We start from the raw sequence: 26,999 nt of genomic DNA, 5'->3' as shown, positions 1-26,999 counted from the left end.
ATCCATGATATTATTAGGGTGATAAATAAAAGGCAGTTGCTCCATGACACAAGAGCACGCTCTACTGGGACAAAAAGCTTACAGCACCTGGTATTCCCAGGCGGTCTCCCATCCAAGTACTAACCAGGCCCGACCCTGCTTAGCTTCCGAGATCAGACGAGATCGGGTGTATTTTTTTAAAATATTTTATTATGAAAATCAGACAATTTTACATCATTTCAATCATCATTAAAGGGTGAACAATTCACCCTTTTACAAAATCAGAAAGAAAATACAAAAAAATCAACAATTAAAACACTCACCTAATCCAATTAATAATTAAACACAAGTTTTCCATTAGATGACATTCTAATAAATGTACTCCCCCACACAAATTCTTTTTCAAAGTTGCCCCCACCATATCTCTGCATTATCTCTATATTTCCCTCCAACATACTCTTAAAAAGTACCTCCACACTCACACATTTCCCTTCATAATGCCCCAAGTTCCTTCTTAGTCTTACAGCATATCGAGCATGACTTAAAACATAATTAACCAAATTAAAATTCAAAACATTACTTTTCCCATTAATACCAAAAAGAAAAAATCTCCTCCATTCCACCCCATTAAAAATCTCCTCCCCCCAATGTTTCACTAAAAGCGCCTTTAAAATCTCATGAAAACCTCTTATTCTACTGCATTCAATGAAAAAGTGCATAAAGTTTTCCACCTCTATATGACAAATGTCACATTCTCTATTAATATTTCTGTTGATTTGATGTAAGACCACATTAGTAAAAATCCTATTATGTTTTATTTTAAAATCATTGTCTTCACATTCTATGGAATTCCCCTTTACATTAACATTCCTCCATATTGACTTCACATCCAAATCTACAAAAACCTCCGACCACACTTTTTCAGAAGCAGGCACTCTTATCTCTTTTAAAAATACATTTACTATAGACTGTTTTAACTTTCAAGCCTGACAAATCACGTTTCACTCCACCACTTTCATAAAATAAAACCGGCAAACCCCTGGCTCTCTTAACCGCCCCTGTATTTATTAAAACACCCCATTCCTCCGGAATGCACCCTAAAATTCTCTTATACATATTTTCTACTGTAGTTTTGCTTATTTCATCATCAACCTCAACAACATTGTCATAAATAGCTTGTACCGGTAGAAACCCCGGCCTGACCTCATATAGAATGTCACCAATCTGTCGCATCCCAGCTCTCATAAAATATTTACAATACAACATTGTATTATTATATTTAATCTTTGGATTCAAAAAGATAGGCTGATTTAAAATATTTTCCAAAATATTACATTCATACGAAATGTGTGGTAAAACCTGCCCCCAAGCCTCGAAAACTTCCTTATAAAACAAAGGTATATTTCCCAACATTTCTTGTTTTACACTCATTAATAAACCATTATCCCCTATCCTCCCAACCTCCTGCAAATACTCTGCAAAAAACTTTTTCCACCCGTAATCTAATTCCCCATATAAATACTTCCGAACCATTTTCACTCTTATTGCTATTTTCCTCACCCTTAAATCCACTAACTTCAAGCCCCCCTCCTCATAACCCGCAATCAATGTTTTAAAAGCGATTTTCGCCCCCCTTCCCATCCCATAAAAATTCAACTAAAATCTTATTCATTTCAATTAAAACCCATTCTGGCACATCTAAGACATTCATGACGTGAATACAAATTGACATCAGTAAAGAATTTATAACAATAACCTTCCCCTTTAATTTTAACAACCTCCCCTTCCACATATTTACAACCTTTCTGACTTTATTTATCACCCCACTCCATGTCAAATCCCTAGCTTCTTTTTCTTTTACACCTAAAAAAACTCCTAACACCTTAAAATATTCTTTGGCCTCTTTAAAAGGAAAATTCCCCTCATTTACCTTCCCAATATACATTACAACAGACTTTTCCATATTAACTTTAGCTCCTGATGCTCTTCCATATACTTTAAAACCTTCTATTACCCTTTTTACACTGTCCTCATCTCTAACTGTTATAGTTGTGTCATCTGCATATTGGTGAATCAAACTAAATCCCCCCTGTGGAGTCTGTACACAATTAATACAATTATCCTTCTTAAGAAAAGCCGCTAAAGGTTCAGCTGATAAAACATACAATAAAGCAGATAAAGGACATCCCTGTCTCACAGATCTCTCCAGAGTAAAATAATCAGTTAAAACCCCATTGCATTTCACCCTACTTTTTGCATTTCTATATAATAATTTAATCCACCCTATTATTTTATTACCAAAGCCAAATCTTTCCAAGACCCTAAACATAAAATCATGTTCTACTCTATCAAAAGCCTTATTTAAATCTATGCTTAAAACAATACCTCCTATCTTATCCCCATTCATTTTGTGTATCACGTCTCTAATCGTATTAATTGTGTCAGCTATATCCCTCCCAGGAACACTATAATTCTGTGTTGGTGCTATAATATCATGTAAAACTCTCTTCATCCTATTCGCTAAAATTTTGGCCAAAATCTTATAATCCACATTTAATAAACTAATTGGCCTATAATTTTCCAATTTCACCTTACTCCCTTTGTTTTTATATAAAATAGTTATCATTCCTGTCACCATTGATTCTGATACACAATCATTCTCCTCCATATAGTGATAAACCTCCAATAAAATAGGTGCTACAAGACTTTCATACATTTTATAAAACTCTGCAATGATACCATCTACACCAGGGCTCTTATTCACCTGTAAACCCTTTATCGCATCCATCACTTCATTTACTGTAATCTTCCCATCACACATCACCTTATCTTCTCCATTAATTTTCACCTCCACACTACCTAAAATCTCCTGTACACACCCCTCATCCACCTCCCCTTTTTTTAAATAAGTCCTTATAAAAACTCTGCACTGTCTCTAAAATCTCTACATAATCATCTACTACTTCCCCCTTTTACATTTTCAATCTGTCTAAGATATGTTCTTCTTTGAGTACTCTTCTCTAATCCAAGAAAAAAAGAAGTGCATTTCTCCCCCTCCAAAAAATACTTTGCTTTGCTTCTTATAATGGCCCCCATACACTTATCCATGTCATATTTACTCAATTTTGCTCTCAACTCTAAAAACTTTTCTATATTATAATTAGGTTCACTGTCACACTTCCCCATTTCCTCAACCAATTTGGCTCTCAACTCATTTTCTTTTCTTTTCATCCTGCCTCTCTTTTTCCTTGCATATCTTATACTAAAAACTTTTATTTTTTCCTTAACCTTGTCCCACCATAAACACTTATCCTCCCCTTTCTGCTTATCCTCCATTTCACATATTATCAAAGATTTAAGTTGTTTACAATAATCCTCATCCCCCAAATAACTCGCATTCATACACCATGTACCACCTCCTATTCTTTCCTTGTCTAAACCCACCGAGAAATTTAAACATGCATGATCACTGAATGTTGTGAATACATACTTAACATCTTTTATACAATCCCTTAAATCTTCTTTAACTAAAATCAAATCTATTCTGGTTTGTTTTAATTCCCCTAAAACCACCTGCCTTCTAGAAAATTCTCGTTTATCGGGATTGTCATCTCTCCATATGTCAATAAGTTTTTTCTCAACCATCATTTTCTTTAAAACCCCTCTAGATGCATCATTTCTAAAAGCAGCTCCCCTTGTCATATCTAATCTGTCCAATTTCACATTAAAATCCCCCACCACGATGCAATTTCCCACACTCCATCGTCCCACTTCGACAAATAAAACCTTGCGCTCTATTTCGTTATTTGGCGCATAAACATTTATAATTCTAAACTTCATATCCATATACTCAAAATCTAAAACTAAAATTCTCCCATTATTATCATCATGTACATGTACCACTTTATCCACCACATCCTTTCTCACTAGAATAGCAACCCCACTAGAATTCCCTCTACCATTATTAACAAAAATAAAATCCCTCCATATTTGTTTTACTTTCAATACACAATCATTGTCCCAATGCGTCTCTTGTAGACATAAGATATCCACATTCTTCATTTGAACTATATTTTGAAATTTATCCATTGTCCTTAAACCATTTACATTTAGGGACACAAACTTAACCATTTCAAAAAATAATAAAATGAAAATAAATACCTTCATTGTCCTCTACTTTTTGTCCTGTTTCTTTCCTCTTCTATCCTTCTTCTCCCCCCACGTCGCTTTCCTCTTCCTGTAGCTTTCCCTTAGTTTTTCTACCTTTGCCCCTTCGTCCGTATCAGATATCTCCTCCAAGCCCATTTCGTCCAACCAACTCAAGTTCTTTACTCCCACATCCGTTGTGCTCCCCGTATCCCTCTCCGTCTCTGGTATTGTCGTCAAAATCAAACTCCCTCCATGTCTTCACCCCCTGAGGTACTCGCAGGGCCTGAGCTTTCCCCAAAATCTGCGCGTCCCCAGTGCCTCCACCCAGCCCGACCCCCCTCCTCCTGTAAACTCCCTCTTCTCATCTCTGAGTCCAAGCTGCTCCCTATTTCGTCTGCCTTTTGCTCTTCCATCTCTCCACCTTCCTCCACATCCTCTTCCCCATCCTCTTCTTCTCCTCCCGGTGATACATCAGCTTCCATTAAGAGGTCCTGGCTCTCCTCCTCACTTACAACCTCTCCACAGTTGCACTCATCGGTTCCCTTCCGACATCCTGCGCAAACTGCCCTATCCCTCGCTCCAGCACATTCCCTCGCATAGTGTCCCTGGTTTCCGCACTTAAAACACCTAAAGTCAGGGCAGTCCTTTAAAATATGTCCAGGTTGAATACACAGGCGACATACCCTAACCTGCTTGTCATGAATCACCCTGAAATATTCACCACCCTCCATTGTCTCGAACTTAGTGGAATACGGCAAGGTCCGTGTCCGTGAACTTTACCTTACAGTATCTTGTCCCATCCACGATTTCCGTCCCCGGCCAGACTCTCCTTCTGATTTCTGAGACCGCAGCTACACCCCAGATCCGCAGTTTATCCAGTATAGCTCCGTCTTCGATATAAACTGGCAAATTCATAAACGAGACTATGAGTTCGTTTGCCATCATATCTCTCGCCATTACCTTCGTGTTCTTAATCATGAACCCATCCATTAAACACTCTTTTCCATTTTCATCCCCCATCGTGACTTCATATTTCCTTTCTCCTTTTATTCTGCACCCCACCACCTTTCCGCACACATCTTTAATTGATCTTAGTAATTCCATCGTCGTTATCTTGTCTTCTCCCATCAATTCCACTGCCACTGTTCGTTCCTTGCCGTATTTTGAGCCACCTTCAGGTCCAAGTTTTGTCCGTTGTGCATTGCCTTTGTCTTTATCCGTTCCATTATTCTTTGCCATGTTGTCCGTCATTAACCAAACAGAAAAAAAGTCTCAAAAAACTCACCCCCAAGCAGCAGAACTGCAAGGGGGGGAAAAAACTAACTAACCTTAAACTTAATTGAATTCAAAATCAAACAATTGTCCTTCAATAAACTAAGAAACTCAAGCAAATAGTTCTCTCCCAAACACTCACTTACAGCTTAATCACCTGCACCTGTCTCACTCAACTCACCGGAAGGGCGTATTCAGGCTGGTATGGCCATAAGCGAGGGAACACCTCTTGGTACACTATATAAAGTCAATGTGTCACTCACTCTGAAAGGGACACAGAAACGTATCCACTTTGTGACACAAACTGAAGAAGCTCAACCCTTGCTTACATTCCAATATATATATATATATATATATATATATATATATATATATATATATATATTGAGTCTTGTGGGGGGAGAGGGCATATCCTATGTTGATTTATGACAAGTTCATTGACTAGGGCCCTATAAAATAGGCGTTGCGGACCGAATCACGGAATCCAGACATTAAACCGAAATTCAACAATATTCAAACATTTATTGAACTTAGTAAGAAATCAACTAAATCTATTCAACTTGTTAGAAAACGCATTCATTTGCCCAAGTCAATCATAAGACATGAACAAAATGCATCAGTGATTCGTATTTCCATGAACTTTCTGAAACGGCACAGGAATGCCCCTGTCTGTGTGCATGTGTGCGGTGCGCGCGTATGTCTACACTTTGTGTAGCCGTTAGCGATGATGCTAATGATAACCTTCTTCTGGTAGTGAAGGAATGGCTTTCCCCAAAACCTTCGCAAGTAAATGTTAACTACAAAGTAGCCTATGCCTGCCTGGCAGAATTATACCGTGATCATTTGCATCACTCCAGTGGCCTTTTGTTCTACAGCAACACCGCTTAACCAAACAAAGGTCTCTTCCTGGTGCACGTTTGCATTTAAGGGTAACTACACCCCAAAATCTAAATGTCTTACATTTTTCCCAGACCTCACAAATGGTCACCTGATAGGGTTTAAACATTGTTGTGGACATAGAACATCCAATTGTGCTGTTTTGCTATTAAAAATGTGTACTTTTGAGAGCGAAAACCAGCCAAAACAGGGACAAACGGTCAACGGGGAAATCTAAACGGAGAAAAGGGAACTTGGGAATTAATGGAATCAGGCAAAACATTGAAGGGATTTTATAGTGCCCTAATGGACTACAGACATTGACTGTCTCCTAGACTAAAAACAAAGGCTGCATGTACTGCCTATATTTTGAGGGAAACGCACTGTCCATTATTTGATTTGATCAGGGCAGGGCAGCACACATAAACTGCATTTAGTCCAATAACAATCCATGATATTATTAGGGTGATAAATAAAAGGCAGTTGCTCCATGACACAAGAGCACGCTCTACTGGGACAAAAAGCTTACAGCACCTGGTATTCCCAGGCGGTCTCCCATCCAAGTACTAACCAGGCCCGACCCTGCTTAGCTTCAGAGATCTGACGAGATCGGGCGTATTTTATTTTTTTTATTTTTTTTTATTATCAAAAAATTCAATTTTTTACAATATTTACAGTACAATATTACAAAGAACAATACAGAAGACACTAGCCTAACATAGGCAGGTGAACAATTCACCCCCTATCAAATCAAAGAACCCAAAGAAATAAAAATACAAAAAAACTATTATACAAAAAAAACAGACATGACTAAGACATAACAAATTCCACCCACAAAATAGGCAGATAAAAGCCACCCCCTATCAAATAAAAAAAAACAAAGAAAATATTCAAAATAATTCTTTCAAAAATTATAAGTGATTCCTCCACCATCCACCTTTGCAATCAACCCACACCCCTCAACAAAATGTTCATCAAAATCTTCCATCCCATAATTAAACAACATATCCATGTGTTTACTAAACAGTGATATAAAAATACCCCACACCTTCACCCTCTTCCTGTCAAAAAAACCATAATTCCTCCTACAAAAAATAGCATACCTCACAAAACTCAAAACAATATTCAACAAGCACACATTAACGCCATCACATTTACCAGACACTCCAAATAACACAAGTTCCTCCCACACATACTTTTTTCAAGAAATCACCCCCCAGTTTTACTTAACATTTCCTTAACTTTACAAAACATATCTTTTAATTCCTCACATTCTATAAACAAATGCATAAGCGTTTCTGGGAAACATCCACATATATCGCATTCCCTTTTTACTTCACAATTAATTTGATGTAACACCACCTTTGTAAATATTCTATTGTGTCTTAACTTAAAATCATTATTTTCACACTCCTTACTATTATATTTTACATTTAAATTTTCCCATATCTTTTTTTCATCCAATTCTGGAAAAACTGTTTTCCAACATTTTTCAGCAGCCGGCCTTCTATAACATTTTCCTACCATTATTCTATACAATATTTTCACTGGTATAGTAGATAAATGTACTTTCTTCTCACTGCTACCAATGAACAAATTAGGAAATACAAACAGATTTTCTCTTTCAACCTCACTATTTATTAAATCCACCCATGCGCTTGGTATGCTATTCTTTATCTTGTCATACATATTATTCACTGTTCCCCTTCCCACCTCTTCATCCCATTCCTTGATAATATCAAAAATAGCTTCTTCAGGTAAAAACCCTGGAATTACCTCATAGGTATAATCTTTTATTTGTCGTAGACCTGCACTCCTAAATACTTTATTATACAAAACTTGTTCTTTGTTCTTGATTTTCTCATTCAGAAATATAGGTTGATTCATAATCAGGTCAATATGACCACATTCATAATATACATTAGGCAACAACTCTGCCCATGCATTTAGCACCTCTTTATAAAAATCTGGTACCTTTTCAAACATTTTCCTTTTAAGCCCCATCAATAAACCATTATCTCCACATCCACCACTCTCCTCTAAGTAGACCTTAAAGAAGTGTTTCCATCCATAATCTTCACTGTCATACAAATATTTCTTTACTGTTTTTATCCTAATAGCTTTTCTTTTGACATCTAAATCTACAAGTTTTAAACCTCCATCCACATACAGTGGGGAAAATAAGTATTTAGTCAGCCACCAATTGTGCAAGTTCTCCCACTTAAAAAGATGAGAGAGGCCTGTAATTTTCATCATAGGTACACGTCAACTATGACAGACAAAATGAGAAAAAAATATCCAAAAAAATCACATTTTTTGATTTTTTATGAATTTATTTGCAAATTATGGTGGAAAATATGTATTTGGTCAATAACAAAAGTTTCTCAATACTTTGTTATATACCCTTTGTTGGCAATGACACAGGTCAAACGTTTTCTGTAAGTCTTCACAAGGTTTTCACACACTGTTGCTGGTATTTCGGCCCTTTCCTCCATGCAGATCTCCTCTAGAGCAGTGATGTTTTGGGGCTGTCACTGGGCAACACGGACTTTCAACTCCCTCCAAAGATTTTCTATGGGGTTGAGATCTGGAGACTGGCTAGGCCACTCCAGGACCTTGAAATGCTTCTTACGAAGCCACTCCTTCGTCGCCCGGGCGGTGTGTTTGGGATCATTGTCATGCTGAAAGACCCAGCCACGTTTCATCTTAAATGCCCTTGCTGATGGAAGGAGGTTTTCACTCAAAATCTCACGATATATGGCCCCATTCATTCTTTCCTTTACACGGATCAGTCGTCCTGGTCCCTTTGCAGAAAAACAGCCCCAAAGCATGATGTTTCCACCCCCATGCTTCACAGTAGGTATGGTGTTCTTTGGATGCAACTCAGCATTCTTTGTCCTCCAAACACGACGAGTTGAGCTTTTACCAAAAAGTTATATTTTGATTTCATCTGACCATATGACATTCTCCCAATCCTCTTCTGGATCATCCAAATGTACTCTAGCAAACTTCAGACGGGCCTGGACATGTACTGGCTTAAGCAGGGGGACACGTCTGGCACTGCAGGATTTGAGTCCCTGGCGGCATAGTGTGTTACTGATGGTAGGCTTTGTTACTTTGGTCCCAGCTCTCTGCAGGTCATTCACTAGGTCCCCCCGTGTGGTTCTGGGATTTTTGCTCACCGTTCTTGTGATAATTTTAACCCCACAGGGTGAGATCTTGCGTGGAGCCCCAGATCGAGGGAGATTATCAGTGGTCTTGTATGTCTTCCATTTCCTAATAATTGCTCCCACAGTTGATTTCTTCAAACCAAGCTGCTTACCTATTGCAGATTCAGTCTTCCCAGCCTGGTGCAGGTCTACAATTTTGTTTCTGGTGTCCTTTGACAGCTCTTTGGTCTTGGCCATAGTGGAGTTTGGAGTGTGACTGTTTGAGGTTATGGACAGGTGTCTTTTATACTGATAACAAGTTCAAACAGGTGCCATTAATACAGGTAACGAGTGGAGGACAGAGGGGCCTCTTAAAGAAGAAGTTACAGGTCTGTGAGAGCCAGAAATCTTGCTTGTTTGTAGGTGACCAAATACTTATTTTCCACCATAATTTGCAAATAAATTCATAAAAAATCCTACAATGTGATTTTCTGGATTTTTTTCTCTCAATTCGTCTGTCATAGTTGACGTGTACCTATGATGAAAATTACAGGCCTCTCTCATCTTTTTAAGTGGGAGAACTTGCACAATTGGTGGCTGACTAAATACTTTTTTTCCCCACTGTAGTCAGCTATCAATGTTTTCTGAGATATTCTAACACCTTTACCATCCCATATAAAATTAGACACCACCTTATTTAATTCATTTAGCACCCACTCAGGCATGTCCAGGACTCCCAAAACATACACAAATTTAGATAATACCAAAGCATTTGCAACAATTACTTTACCTTTTAACCTTAATTTTCTATTTTTCCAGAAATTTAACGTTAGCTTGACTTTATTAAGGATCCCAGTCCAAGTTATATCTTTTGCCTCTTTCTCCTTTACACCAATGTTTACTCCCAGCACTTTAATAAAATCCCTTGCTATCTTGAATGGAATCTCACACTTATTTGCATCGATATCCCCAACAAACATTATTTCAGTCTTCTCTATATTAACTTTAGCGCCCGATGCCTTACCATATATATCTATGATTCTCATAATGCTTCCAATGCTTCCTATATCTTTCACAGTGCAAGTAGTGTCATCAGCGTACTGATGTACAACACTGATACCACCACCTGGGATTCCGACACCCCTTACCTCTTTATTACTATTTATTAAAGTAGCTAACGGTTCTGTAGAAATACTGTACAACAGAGCTGACAAAGGACAGCCCTGCCTTACTGACCTCTCTACAGGAAAAGTATCTGTTACCACTCCGTTACATTTGACACAACTTTTAGCCCCGCTGTACAACAGGTTGATCCAAGCTACAAACTTTGGCCCAAAACCAAACCTCTCCATAGTCTGTAATAGGAAGCTATGCTCCACTCTATCAAAGGCTTTGTTAAAATCCAAACTTAATACTATACCGCCTTCATTTTTCATTTGATTAACAACATCTCTAATTGTACAAATTACATCTGCAACATCTCTTCCAGGTATACCGTAGGCTTGTGTTGATGCAATAATACTCCCAATCACCTTTTTCATCCTATTCGCTAACACTTTAGTCAATATCTTATAATCGGAATTTAGAAGACTAATAGGCCTATAATTTTCTAACTTGAATCTACTGCCCCTATTCTTGAATAAAATCGTTAACATACCAGTTGACATAGACTCAGGGATTTCCTTATTCTCTTCCATATAATGAAACACCTTCCCTAAAATGGGTGCCAAAATATCTACAAAGACTTTATAGAACTCATTTGTTAAACCATCCAGACCCGGACTTTTATTGCCTTGAGTGTTAACAATTGCTTCCTTGATTTCCATAATCGAAATCTCTTCATCACACATCATTCTATCTACCTGAGATACTTTGGCACTAATTGTATCCAGCACTTTTTCAACACATACTTTATCTACATCATTCTTTTTGTAAAGATTTCTGTAAAAGGATTCAACTGTATCTAAGATCTCAACAAAATCGTTTACCTTTACACCTTTTTCATTTTCCAACTCTACAATGTAACTCTTAGTTTGTTTTCTTTTTTCAAGCCCCAAAAAAAAGGATGTACATTTCTCTCCCTCCAAAGCGTACTGTGCCCTACTCCTAACAATAGCACCCAAACATTTCTTTTTTTCATAATGACCCAGCTCTGCATGGATTTTCAAATAATTCACAACATCATAGTCTGGATCAGTATCAGCCTTTTCAAGTTCATGCAACATCCTATTTCTAAGCATTGTTTCTTTCTGCTTATCTAACCGGTTGTGATTTCTAGCATACCTAATACTCCTGTTTTTTACTTTTCCTTTCACTTCCTCCCACCATAAACACACATTCTCTTTTAACAGTACATTAGACATTTCATCATTAATACATTCAACAATTTCATTTCTATATCCTTCCTCCTTTAACAGACTGGCATTTAAACACCAGACACCTCCCCCTCTCCTCTCCACACCAAAACCCATTTGAAATGACATTACTGCGTGATCACTATATGCTGTAAAGTTATATGACATCTTCTTAACATGCTGCACCAATTCTTGTTTTGCTAGACATAAATCAATTCTGCTTTGTTTTAATTCCTTTAGCACCACCTGCCTTCTAGAAAACACTCTTCTGTTTGGATTTTCAGCCCTCCATATATCTACTAGATTCTCCTCATTCATAAGTTTCCATAATGCATTTCTAGAAGAGTCATATCTGAATCTAGCACAACTAGAGGCATCCATTCTACTACACCTCACATTAAAGTCTCCTATCAATATACAGTTTTCTGAGCACAGTGTTTTTAAGTTGTGAAACATTTCTCTCCTTTCAGATTCAATGTTTGAAGCATAAACATTGATTAAACGAAAAACTACATTTTGCACTTCAAATTCAATTGCAATAAGTCTGCCATCATTGTCAGCATATATTTGTTTTACATTTTGAACCACATCGTTTTTTATCAAAATAGCCACACCACATGTTTTATCACTTCCATGACTACAAAAAATTAAATCAGACCATTTACTCTTAATCTCCTGTATTTTGGAATCTGTCCAATTGGTCTCTTGAAAACACAACATGTCTGCCTTAACAGACACTAAAACCTGCTCAAATTTGCTCATGTTTCTCAAACTGTTACCATTTAGGGATGCGACTGTAATCATTAGTAATGTGTGCAGAGGTATAATCAGAGCAAAACAAGTCCTTTCAAAACCTACTTTTTCTTTTTTCCAAATCCCATCATCTCCCTAGTTTTCGACAATGACCTCTTATTTTTTGCAAACAACTGATGATCCTCACTATCTATTTCATCCTCCGTCTCCTGATTTGGAGCGGCAGGGAAGCCTTTTGAAAAGTGCGCTTTAACAGTGCCAGTGACTTCAGTGGACCCAGCTCGCTCTTTGGTGTCATTTTTACACACGCTTGAAACTGGCTCAGGCACCTGAGAAGCACCTTGCACCATCTCTACCTGTGTATGTATTTCACCCATCATGTGCTGCTGTTCCACCTTGTCAGCAGCAGAGACCAAAACTGCGTCTCGTGTTTTGCCAGAAGACATTACAGGCTCTTCAGGCATATCTGCCACTGTCTCTGAAGTCACACTCCCCATGTCACTCTCTTTTTCTCCTTCCATAAACACACTCCCCTCCTCTTCGTCAGAAGTGAGGTCCATTGTTTGCAAAAGTAAGTGATCTTTTCCCTTCTTACAGCTACATCTAACTTTCGGTCTGTCACACATTTCACACACATTACCTATGTTCAAACATTCTCTGGCATAATGCCCTTGTTCACTACATTTATGGCAAGTGAATTCTGGACATTCCTTAAGTATGTGCCCCGGCTGAATACATAGTCTACATACCTTCACTTGATTGTCATGGATTACACGAAAATATTCAAATCCCTCGACAGTGTTAAATTTGGTAGAATATGGCAAGGATTGCACATTGTCTGTGAACTTCACCTTGCAAAATCTCGTCCCGTCTACAATGTCTGTTCCTGGCCACATCCTCCTCTTTGATTGGCGTGGTCGCCTTCACTTTCCAGCCTCTTAGTTTCTCATATATCTCCCCATCTTTAATGTATGCAGGCAAGTTCAAAAAGGACACCACAAGCTCATCGTTCCCTAGCTCTTTAGCCATGATTTGACAGTTCTTTATCTTTAGCCCGTCCATTAGTCTTTCTTTTCCCTTTACATGAGACATTGTTATTTCATACTTATTTCCGTCTCTCATTCTACATCCAAGTATTGTTCCACAAACTTCCCTTATTCCTCTCAGCAATTCCATCGTTGTTATTTTCCCTTCCCCAATTATTTCCACGTTCACCGTCAGTTCCTCCTCATACTTTCTTTTCTTCAGTTCTTCATTTGAAATTCTGATTTCACTGTTGTCCTTTCTCGTCGTCGTTTGTATTCTTGATGTTGACGCCATGTTGTCCATCCGGTTATTTTAATCAATATCCCCCAAACAGCTCACGCCGATGGGGGATAATAACAAAAAAGTTTCAAAGAAAATCAACTACAATCACACACAAACTTTCAAACTTATAAATAAATAAAAAACTCCAAACAAACGATATCCTCTCTCAAGCACTCAGACACCTGCCGCTCATCCACTTCCTGAAATTCCAAAAAGGGGCGTATTCAGGCTGGTATGGCCGTAAGCGAGAGAACAACTCTTGGTACAGTATATAAAGAAATGAACAAAATTTACCAGTGATTCGAATTTCCATGCAACTTAATGAACCGACTAAAAACAAAGGCTGAATGTAATGCCTATATTTTGAGGGGAACGCTTTGTCTATTATTTAATTTGACCAGGGCAGCACATACAAACTGCATTTAGTCCAATAAAAATACATGATATTATTAGGTTGATAAATAAAAGGCAGTTGCTCCATGACACATATATTTTGATGGAAACGCACTGTCTATTATTTAAATTGATCAGGGCAGGGCAGGGCAGCACATACAAACTGCATTTAGTCCAATAAAATTACATGATATTATTAGGGTGATATATAAAAGGCAGTTGCTCCATGACACAAGAGTACCCTCCAGTGGAACAAAAAGCTTACAGCACCTGGTATTCCAAGGCGGTCTCCTATCCAAGTACTAACCAGGCCCAATCCTGCTTAGCTTCCGAGATCAGACGAGATCAGGCATATTCAGGATGGTATGGCCGTAAGCGCAGGAACAACTCTTGGTACACTATATAAAGACATGAACAAAATTTACCAGCGATTCGAATTTCCGTGTAACTTAATGAACCGACTAAAAACAAAGGCTGAATCTACTGCCTATATTTTCAGGGAAACGCACTGTCTATTATTTAATTTGATCAGGTTAGGACAGGACACACAAACTGCATTTAGTCCAATAAAAATACATGATATTATTAGGGTGATAAATAAAAGGCAGTTGCTCCATGACACAAGAGCACTCTCTAGTGGAACAAAAAATTACATCACCTGGTATTCCCAGGCAACCTCCCATCCAAGTACTAACCAGGCCCAATCCTGCTTCGCTTCCGAGATCAGACGAGATCGGGTGTATTCAGGCTGGTATGGCCGTAAGCGCAGGAACAACTCTTGGTACACTATATAAAGACATGAACAAAATGTATCAGTGATTCGTATTTCCATGCAACTTAATGAACCAACTAAAAACAAAGGCTGAATGTACTGCCTATATTTTCAGGGAAACGCACTGTCTATTATTTAATTTGATCAGGTTAGGACAGCACATACAAACTGCATTTAGTCCAATAAAAATACATGATATTTTTAGGGTGATAAATAAAAGGCAGTTGCTCCATGACACAAGAGCACTCTCTAGCGGAACAAAAGCTTACAGCACCTGGTATTCACAGGCGGTCTCCAATCCAAGTACTAACCAGGCCCAATCCTGCTTAGCTTCCGAGATCAGACGAGATCGGGTGTATTTTTTTTTTATATTTTATTATGAAAATCAGACAATTTTACATCATTTCAATCATCATTAAAGGGTGAACAATTCACCCTTTTACAAAATCAGAAAGAAGATACAATAAATCAACAATTAAAACACTCACCTAATCCAATTAATAGTTAAACACAAGTTTTCCATTTGATGACATTCTAATAAATGTACTCCCCCACACAAATTCTTTTTCAAAGTTGCCCCCACCATATCTCTGCATTATCTCTATATTTCCCTCCAACATACTCTTAAAAAGTACCTCCACACTCACACATTTCCCTTCATAATGCCCCAAGTTCCTTCTTAGTCTTACAGCATATCGAGCATGACTTAAAACATAATTAACCAAATTAAAATTCAAAACTTTACTTTTCCCATTAATCCCAAAAAGAAAAAATCTCCTCCATTCCACCCCATTAAAAATCTCCTCCCCCCAATGTTTCACTAAAAGCTCCTTTAAAAACTCATGAAAACCTCTTATTCTACTGCATTCAATGAAAAAGTGCATAAAGTTTTCCACCTCTATATGACAAATGTCACATTCTCTATTAATATTTCTGTTGATTTGATGTAAGACCACATTAGTAAAAATCCTATTATGTTTTATTTTAAAATCATTGTCTTCACATTCTATGGAGTTCCCCTTTACATTAACATTCCTCCATATTGACTTCACATCCAAATCTCCAAAAACCTCCGACCACATTTTCTCCGAAGCAGGCACTCTTATCTCTTTTAAAATACATTTACTATAGACTGTTTTAACTTTCAAGCCTGACAAATCACATTTCACTCCACCACTTTCATACAATAAAACCGGCAAACCCCTGGCTCTCTTAACCGCCCCTGTATTTATTAAAACACCCCACTCCTTCGGAATGCACCCTAAAATTCTCTTATACATATTTTCTACTGTAGTTTTGCTTATTTCATCGTCGACCTCAACAACATTGTCATAAATAGCTTGTACCGGTAGAAACCCCGGCCTGACCTCATATAGAATATCACCAATCTGTCGCATCCCAGCTCTCATAAAATATTTACAATACAACATTGTATTATTATATTTGATCTTTGGATTCAAAAAGATAGGCTGATTTAAAATATTCTCCAAACTGTTACATTCATAAGAAATGTGTGGTAAAACCTGCCCCCAAGCCTCGAAAACTTCCTTATAAAACAAAGGTATATTTCCCAACATGTCTTGTTTTACACTCATTAATAAACCATTATCCCCTATCCTCCCAACCTCCTGCAAATACTCTGCAAAAAACCTTTTCCACCCGTAATCTAATTCCCCATATAAATACTTCCGAACCATTTTCACTCTTATTGCTATTTTCCTCACCCTTAAATCCACTAACTTCAAGCCCCCCTCCTCATAACCCGCAATCAATGTTTTAATAGCGATTTTCGCCCCCCTTCCCATCCCATAAAAATTCAACTAAAATCTTATTCATTTCAATTAAAACCCATTCTGGCACATCTAAGACATTCATGACGTGAATACAAATTGACATCAGTAAAGAATTTATAACAATAACCTTCCCCTTTAATTTTAACAACCTCCCCTTCCACATATTTACAACCTTTCTGACTTTATTTATCACCCCACTCCATGTCAAATCCCTAGCTTCTTTTTCTTTTACACCTAAAAAAACTCCCAACACCTTAAAATATTCTTTGGCCTCTTTAAAAGGAAAAATCCCCTCATTTACCTTCCCAATATACATTACAACAGACTTTTCCATATTAACTTTAGCTCCTGATGCTCTTCCATATACTTTAAAACCTTCTATTACCCTTTTTACACTGTCCTCATCTCTAACTGTTATAGTTGTGTCATCTGCATATTGGTGAATCAAACTAAATCCCCCCTGTGGAGTCTGTACACAATTAATAAAATTATCCTTCTTAAGAAAAGCCGCTAAAGGCTCAGCTGATAAAACATACAATAAAGCAGATAAAGGACATCCCTGTCTCACAGATCTCTCCAGAGTGAAAGAATCAGTTAAAACCCCATTGCATTTCACCCTACTTTTTGCATTTCTATATAATAATTTAATCCACCCTATTATTTTATTACCAAAGCCAAATCTTTCCAAGACCCTAAACATAAAATCATGTTCTACTCTATCAAAAGCCTTATTTAAATCTATGCTTAAAACAATACCTCCTATCTTATCCCCATTCATTTTGTGTATCACGTCTCTAATCGTATTAATTGTGTCAGCTATATCCCTCCCAGGAACACTATAATTCTGTGTTGGTGCTATAATATCATGTAAAACTCTCTTCATCCTATTCGCTAAAATTTTGGCCAAAATCTTATAATCCACATTTAATAAACTAATTGGCCTATAATTTTCCAATTTCACCTTACTCCCTTTGTTTTTATATAAAATTGTTATCATTCCTGTCACCATTGATTCTGATACACAATCATTCTCCTCCATATAGTGATAAACCTCCAATAAAATAGGTGCTAAAAGACTTTCATAAATTTTATAAAACTCTGCAATGATACCATCTACCCCAGGGCTCTTATTCACCTGTAAACCCTTTATCGCATCCATCACTTCATTTACTGTAATCTTCCCATCACACATCACCTTATCTTCTCCATTAATTTTCACCTCCACACTACCTAAAATCTCCTGTACACACCCCTCATCCACCTCCCCTTTTTTAAATAAGTCCTTATAAAAACTCTGCACTGTCTCTAAAATCTCTACATAATCATCTACTACTTCCCCCTTTACATTTTCAATCTGTCTAAGATATGTTCTTCTTTGAGTACTCTTCTCTAATCCAAGAAAAAAGGAAGTGCATTTCTCCCCCTCCAAAAAATACTTTGCTTTGCTTCTTATAATGGCCCCCATACACTTATCCATGTCATATTTACTCAATTTTGCTTTCAACTCTAAAAACTTTTCTATATTATAATTAGGTTCACTGTCACACTTCCCCATTTCCTCAACCAATTTGGCTCTCAACTCATTTTCTTTTCTTTTCATCCTGCCTCTCTTTTTCCTTGCATATCTTATACTAAAAACTTTTATTTTTTCCTTAACCTTGTCCCACCATAAACACTTATCCTCCCCTTTCTGCTTATCCTCCATTTCACATATTATCAAAGATTTAAGTTGTTTACAATAATCCTCATCCCCCAAATAACTCGCATTCATACACCATGTACCACCTCCTATTCTTTCTTTGTCTAAACCCACCGAGAAATTTAAACATGCATGATCACTGAGTGTTGTAAATACATACTTAACATCTTTCATACAATCCCTTAAATCTTCTTTAACTAAAATCAAATCTATCCTGGTTTGTTTTAATTCCCCTAAAACCACCTGCCTTCTAGAAAATTCTCGTTTATCGGGATTGTCATCTCTCCATATGTCAATAAGTTTTTTCTCAACCATCATTTTCTTTAAAACCCCTCTAGATGCATCATTTCTAAATGCAGCTCCCCTTGTCATATCTAATCTGTCCATATTCACATTAAAATCCCCCACCACGATGCAATTTCCCACACTCCATCGTCCCACTTCAACAAATAAAACCTTGCGCTCTATTTCATTATTTGGCGCATAAACATTTATAATTCTAAACTTCATATCCATATACTCAAAATCTAAAACTAAAATCCTCCCATTATTATCATCATGTACATGTACCACTTTGTCCACCACATCCTTTCTCACTAGAATAGCAACCCCACTAGAATTCCCTCTACCATTATTAACAAAAATAAAATCCCTCCATATTTGTTTTACTTTCAATACACAATCATTGTCCCAATGTGTCTCTTGTAGACATAAGATATCCACATTCTTCATTTGAACTATATTTTGAAATTTATCCATCGTCCTTAAACCATTTACATTTAGGGACACAAACTTAACCATTTCAAAAAATAATAAAATGAAAAGAAATACCTTCATTGTCCTCTACTTTTTGTCCTGTTTCTTTCCTCTTCTATCCTTCTTCTCCCCCCCCGTCGCTTTCCTCTTCCTGTAGCTTTCCCTTAGTTGTTCTACCTTTGCCCCTTCGTCCGTATCAGATATCTCCTCCAAGCCCATTTCGTCCAACCAACTCAAGTTCTTTACTCCCACATCCGTTGTGCTCCCCGTATCTCTCTCCGTCTCTGGTATTGTCGTCAAACTCAAACTGCCCTCCATGTCTTCACCCCCTGAGGTACTCGCAGGGCCTGAGCTTTCCCCAATAATCTGTGCGTCCCCAGTGCCTCCACCCAGCCCGATCCCCCCCTCCTCCTGTAAACTCCCTCTTCTCATCTCTGAGTCCAAGCTGCTCCCTATTTCGTCTGCCTTTTGCTCTTCCATCTCTCCACCTTCCTCCACATCCTCTTCCCCATCCTCTTCTTCTCCTCCCGGTGATACATCGGCTTCCATTAAGAGGTCCTGGCTCTCCTCCTCACTTACAACCTCTCCACAGTTGCACTCATCGGTTCCCTTCCGACATCCTGCGCAAACTGCCCTATCTCTCGCTCCAGCACATTCCCTCGCATAGTGTCCCTGGTTTCCGCACTTAAAACACCTAAAGTCAGGGCAGTCCTTTAAAATATGTCCAGGTTGAATACACAGGCGACATACCCTAACCTGCTTGTCATGAATCACCCTGAAATATTCACCACCCTCCATTGTCTCGAACTTAGTGGAATACGGCAAGGACTGCACGGTGTCCGTGAACTTTACCTTACAGTATCTTGTCCCATCCACGATTTCCGTCCCCGGCCAGACTCTCCTTCTGATTTCTGAGACCGCAGCTACACCCCCAGATCCGCAGTTTATCCAGTATAGCTCCGTCTTCGATATAAACTGGCAAATTCATAAACGAGACTATGAGTTCGTTTGCCATCATATCTCTCGCCATTACCTTCGTGTTCTTAATCATGAACCCATCCATTAAACACTCTTTTCCATTTTCATCCCCCATCGTGACTTCATATTTCCTTTCTCCTTTTATTCTGCACCCCACCACCTTTCCGCACACATCTTTAATTGATCTTAGTAATTCCATCGTTGTTATCTTGTCTTCTCCCATCAATTCCACTGCCACTGTTCGTTCCTTGCCGTATTTTGAGCCACCTTCAGGTCCAAGTTTTGTCCGTTGCGCATTGCCTTTGTCTTTATCCGTTCCATTATTCTTTGCCATGTTGTCCGTCATTAACCAAACAGAAAAAAAGTCTCAAAAAACTCACCCCCAAGCAGCAGAACTGCAAGGGGGGGGAAAAAACTAACTAACCTTAAACTTAATTGAATTCAAAATCAAACAATTGTCCTTCAATAAACTAAGAAACTCAAGCAAATAGTTCTCTCCCAAACACTCACTTACAGCTTAATCACCTGCACCTGTCTCACTCAACTCACCGGAAGGGCGTATTCAGGCTGGTATGGCTGTAAGCGAGAGAACAACTCTTGGTACAGTATATAAAGAAATGAACAAAATTTACCAGTGATTCGAATTTCCATGCAACTTAATGAACCGACTAAAAACAAAGGCTGAATGTAATGCCTATATTTTGAGGGGAACGCTTTGTCTATTATTTAATTTGACCAGGGCAGCACATACAAACTGCATTTAGTCCAATAAAAATACATGATATTATTAGGTTGATAAATAAAAGGCAGTTGCTCCATGACACATATATTTTGATGGAAACGCACTGTCTATTATTTAAATTGATCAGGGCAGGGCAGGGCAGCACATACAAACTGCATTTAGTCCAATAAAATTACATGATATTATTAGGGTGATATATAAAAGGCAGTTGCTCCATGACACAAGAGTACCCTCCAGTGGAACAAAAAGCTTACAGCACCTGGTATTCCCAGGCGGTCTCCTATCCAAGTACTAACCAGGCCCAATCCTGCTTAGCTTCCGAGATCAGACGAGATCAGGCATATTTTTATTTTTTTTCTCTTTTTATTATCAAAAAATTCAATTTTTTACAATATTTACAGTACAATATTACAATGAACAATACAGCAGACACTATCCTAACATAGGCAGGTGAACAATTCACCCCCTATCAAATCAAAGAACCCAAAGAAATAAAAATACAGAAAAAACCCAGACATGACTAAGACATAACAAAATCCACCCACAAAATAGGCAGATAAAAGCCACCCCCTATCAAAAAAATAAACAAAGAAAATATTCAAAATAATTCTTTCAAAAAATAATCTAATATAGACATTAGACATACTCCATTTCAGAAGTTAACCCTAACTCCCCCTCCTCCCTCCTCCATAGACACTAAAGTACTCCCCTTTATAAACATACTTTCAAATTTCTCTAGTTTTGCATTATACATTAAATCCACCTGCTTTCTTAAACCTGCTTTAAAAATTACCCAGACATTCACCTTTTTCCCTTCAAAATGTTTCATATTCCTTCTACAGTAAATTGCATACCTCACAAAACTCAACACAATATTCAACAGGTACACATTCACACCCAAACATTTCCCCATTACTCCAAATAATATTAACCTATCCCATACAAAGCTTTCTAAAAACTCTTTTCTCCAGTGCCTCCACAGTAAAATTTTTACTTCCTTAAAAAAACCTGTCAGACTTGGACATTCAACAAATAAATGCAACAAAGACTCTGGCTTCATCATACACACATCACATTCCCGCCTTACATCGCGGTTTATCTGATGTAAAATAATATTTGTGTATATACGATTATGCCGTATCATAAAATCCATGTTCTCACAATTTCGTTTATTCCCAAACAAAACCAAATTCTCCCACATCAAAGAAACATCCAAATCAATAAACATTTTTTTCCACATCCTCTCAGCCGCAGGCCTCACACACACAGACTTCAACATACACTTGTACAATCTTTTCTGTGTTACTTTTGATAAAACTTGTTTCCCCGATCCTTTACCCACATAGAGACTTGGCAGCACATACAAGTCCTCATATTCCCCCCTCCCCATTTATCACTTTTATCCACTCACCCGGAATGCATAATTTAATTCTTTCATATATCTGCAATACTAATTTTCTCTCCACTGTATCATCAACCTCCCACACAGTATCCAGAATTGCCTGCCCCCTTAAAAACCCCCGGTATAACCTCGTAAAGAAAATCTTTTACCAATATTAACCCAGCCTTCATGAACATTTTGTTGTACAGCACCTTCCCACCACTCTCTATTTTCGGATTCAAAAACACAGGCTGATTAAATATGTTGTCCTTATTTGTACATGTGTACTCAATCTTAGGAAGAAATTCCCCCATGCCAAGAACACCTCTTTATAGAACTCAGGCAAACCCTCCAACATATCCTTCTTCCATGCCATCAATAATCCACTTTCTTCACAACCCCCACTTCTGTACAAAAATGTTTAAAAAACCTTTTCCATCCATAATCTACCTCCCCATATAAGTATTTTTGCACAGTTTTTATTCTCATTGCTTTTCTCTTCACATCCAAATCTACCAATTTCAACCCCCCATCCTTTAAATCCGAGATAAGAGTTGCCCTTGCAATCCTAGTCCCCTTCCCCTCCCATAGGAAATCTGTAACCAAACCATTGAATTCTTTTAACACCCATTGTGGCATATCCAACGAACCTAGAACATAGATACATTTGGATGCCACCAAAGAATTAATCACCACCACCTTCCCCCTCAAGAACAGTTTTCTTGCCTTCCAATAGGATAGAGTATGTTTTATTTTATTCAAAACCCCAGTCCATGTCTCATCTCTCGTCCCTTCTTTATCCACCCCCAAAACCACCCCTAAAGTCTTTATATAACCTTCAGCCTTTTTGAAAGGGAATCCACAGTCCACTTTTTTCATCTATCCCCACATACATTATTTCAGATTTTTCAACATTAAGTTTTGCCCCTGATGCCTTGCCATATACCTCAAAACACTCCATTACATTCTTCACACTTTCAACATCTATCACAGTACATGTAGTATCATCCGCATATTGCTGTATAACACTCTCCCCCCATCCGGTATCCGTATACCTCGAATTAATTTGTTTGCTTTAATCATTACTGCAAGCGGCTCCACCGATAAACTATAAAGAGCAGCTGATAACGGACATCCCTGCCTAACAGATCTCTCCAGAGGAAAAGAATCTGTTAAAATCCCATTACATTTTACTCTACTCCTTGCATATCCATTCAGTAGTCTAATCCAACCTATCATTCTTTCACCAAACCCAAATTTCCCAAGTGTACGCAGTAAAAAGGAATGATCAACTCTATCAAAAGCCTTATTTAGATCCAAACTCATCACAAACCCCCTTCCTCCCCCCATATGCTTTATCACATCCCTTATTGTTCCCACTGTGTCAGAAATATCCCTCCCTGGTACACTATATCCTTGTGTCTCTGCTATTACTCCTCCCATAACTTTTTTAACTCTATTAGCTAAGACCTTGGCTAAGATCTTATAATCACAATTTAAAAGTGTCAACGGTCGATAATTATCCAAATTTTCACGACTCCCTTTATTTTTATACAATATGGTTACAACTCCTGTGGCCAGCGAATCTGGCACCACTTGAGTCTTTTCAATATATTCATACAGTTTTCTTAAAATTGGAGCCAACAAATCTGCAAAAGATTTATAAAATTCCGCAGTTAGGCCATCAGACCCCGGACTCCTATTGCAATTAGCTTCTAATATGGCTTCCTTAATGTTAGTTAGACTCATATCTTCATCACACATGTTTTTTTCTCCTTCTGTTAACTTAGTATCCACATGTTCAAGCACCTTATCCATACAGGCTTCATTAACCTCTTCTTTTTTAAATAAGCATTCATAATATCTCTCGACCGTATCCAGAATCCCCACCAAATCATTAACCTTTTCCCCTTTATCATTAATTAACTCCGTAATATAAATCTTCTCTTGTCTTCTTTTTTCTAAATTCAAGAAAAATGAAGTACATCTTTCCCCCTCTATCGCATATTGCACTCTACTCCTTACAATCGCCGCATTGCATTTCTTCTTCTCATATTCATCAAGTGCATCCTTAGCCAGTAAATAATCCTCCACCCCATGACCTTCATCCTTTTCTATACACTCAAGTTCATGTTTAACCTTCTTACGTAGTTCCCTTTCCTTCTTTTTCAAAAAATAATTCCTCTTAACAGCATATTTTATAGTCAATTCCTTACATTTGGTTTTCAGCCCCTCCCACCACAACCCCATATTCACCTCCATTAACTGTTGTCTTTTGGCCTTCCCAATACATTCTGATATCATCTCAATATAATTTTCCTCCTCTAGCAAGCTATTATTTAAACACCACAGCCCACCAGATTTAGTATGTGTCCTTACTCCACAAGAAAATACCACCGCCGCATGATCACTAAAAGCTGTAAAAACATACTTAATTTCTTTCATAAAATTCCTTAAACCCTCATTTACTAAAACCAGATCTATTCGCGTCTGTTTCAACTCCCCTAAAACCACCTGCCTTCTAGAAATTCCTCTCTTGTTCGGATTCTCCTCCCTCCATATATCAATCAAACTGTTTTCAAACATAATCTTCCTTAAGACCCCCCTAGATACGTCATTTCTAAAAATAGCTCCCCTTTTCATATCTAATCTATTCATTTTAACATTAAAATCCCCTACTAAAATACAGTTACCCTTGCACCATTTCCCTAATTCTAAAAATAAATTATTTCGCTCTATCTCATTATTCGGCGCATAAATATTTATAATCCTAAAAACCCTATTCATATATTCAAAATCCAAAATTAAAATCCTCCCATTATTATCATTATATATCTTCTTCACATTTTCTACTACATCCTTCCTTAATAAAATTGCGACCCCACTTGAATTTCCCCTGCCATTGTTAACATAAATAAAATCCCTCCATATTTGTTTTACTTCTAAAACACATGCATTATCCCAGTGCGTCTCTTGAATACATAAAATATCTGAATTCTTCATTTGTACTATTCTATTAAATTTTCCCATTGTTCTCAAACCATTTGCATTTATTGACATTATATTTACCATTCTAATAAATAATAGAATAATAAAATATAATTTCATTATCCTCTACCTGTTATCCAGTTTCTTTCCTCTTCCACCCTTTCTCTCCCCCTCTTCCCCCCGCTTTCCTCTTCCTGTATCCTTCCCTCGTTCTTTCAATCTTTTCTCCATCATCCGTGTCCGATATCTCCTCCAAGTCCATGTTATCCATCCAACTCAATTTCTTGTCACCCTCATCCGTTGTGCTCCCCATTTTCATCTCCGTCTCTGGTATTGTCATCGTTGTGCTCCCCGTGTTCATCTCCGTCTCATGTATAGCCGTCGTTGTCGTTTCTGTTATTGTTCTCAAACTCGAACCCCTCTCCATTTCTTCACCCCCGAGGTACTTGTTAGTACTGTGCTATCCCCCAATACCTGTGAGTCCCCCGTGCTTCCCCCCAGTCCACTCCCCCTCCTCCTGAAAACTCCCTCTTCTTATTTCTGAGTCCATACTACTCCCAATTTCATTCATCTTCTGGTCCTTCTCCCTTCTTCCTTCCTCCGTCTCTCCACTCTCCACCACGTCCTCTCCTCCATCTTCTTCTCCTTCTTGCGACAATACAACTTCTTCCTCGAATAGTGCTTGACTCCCCTCTTCATCCTTATCCTCTCCACAGTTGCACTCCGCCAATCTCTTTCTGCATCCACCACAGAAATTCCTTTCCCTCTCTCCAACACATTCTCTCACATAGTGTCCTTGCTTGCCACATTTGAAACACTTAAATTCAGGGCAGTCTTTAACTATGTGCCCGGGTTGAATACACAACCGACACACTCTGACCTGATTGTCATGAAGGACCCTAAAATATTCTGCTCCCTCCAACGTCTCAATTCTTGTAGAGTAAGGCAATGATGTCACTTTTTCTGTGAACTTGACTTTGCAATAACGTGTCCCATCAGCCACCTCCGTTCCTGGCCAAACTCTCCTCCTTATCTCCGATACGGCTTCCACTCCCCATCTAATCAGCTTGTCCAGTATCTCACTATCTTCTACATATACTGGGAGATTCATAAAAGACACCACCAATTCCTTCACATTAACGTCTCTCGCCACAATCCTGGTGTCCTTTATCCGTATTCCATCCATTAACCGTTCTTTTCCTTTTCCGTTTCTCATCGTAATTTCATACTTCTTTTCTCCTTTCATTCGGCATCCCACCACCTCTCCACACGCCTCCTTAATTGCTCGTAGTAGTTCCATTGTCGTCACTTTGTCATCTCCTTCCAACTCAATTGCCACCGTGTATTCTTTGCCATATTTCCTTCCTTCTTTATCTTCATTTTTCTTCCGTTTCGCCTTTTCGTTGTCTTTGTCCATTCCGTTTGTCATTTCCATGTTGTCCGTCATAGTGCTTAAAAAAAACTCTCCCCAAGCAGCAAAACTGCAAGGGGGGAAAACTAAAACAAAAAATATATTTCGAAATCCAATTAATTAACAAAAATAGCTCTCTCGAAAAAACTCTTCAGCAAACACTCACTCACAGCTCAAACCTCGCACCTGTCGTCACTTCTCCAATCAGGATGGGCGTATTCAGGCTGGTATGGCCGTAAGCGCAGG

At 38.1% G+C, this 26,999-nt stretch overlaps 1 non-coding gene and 1 pseudogene across 1 annotated transcript; both read right to left on the bottom strand.

Annotated features, from left to right (window-relative positions):
* Positions 1-14,491: 14,491 nt before the first annotated feature.
* LOC121560480 lies at positions 14,492-14,610 on the bottom strand. Its single transcript, XR_005998988.1, has one exon. It is a non-coding gene; the product is annotated as a 5S ribosomal RNA (ribosomal RNA).
* Positions 14,611-14,879: 269 nt separating this feature from the next.
* On the bottom strand, positions 14,880-14,998 carry LOC123487940 (annotated as a pseudogene).
* Positions 14,999-26,999: the final 12,001 nt, after the last annotated feature.

Source organism: Coregonus clupeaformis, unplaced genomic scaffold (assembly GCF_020615455.1).
Source record: "Coregonus clupeaformis isolate EN_2021a unplaced genomic scaffold, ASM2061545v1 scaf1911, whole genome shotgun sequence".
Taxonomy (NCBI): domain Eukaryota; kingdom Metazoa; phylum Chordata; class Actinopteri; order Salmoniformes; family Salmonidae; genus Coregonus; species Coregonus clupeaformis.
This window is presented reverse-complemented; position numbering and strand designations above follow the sequence as displayed.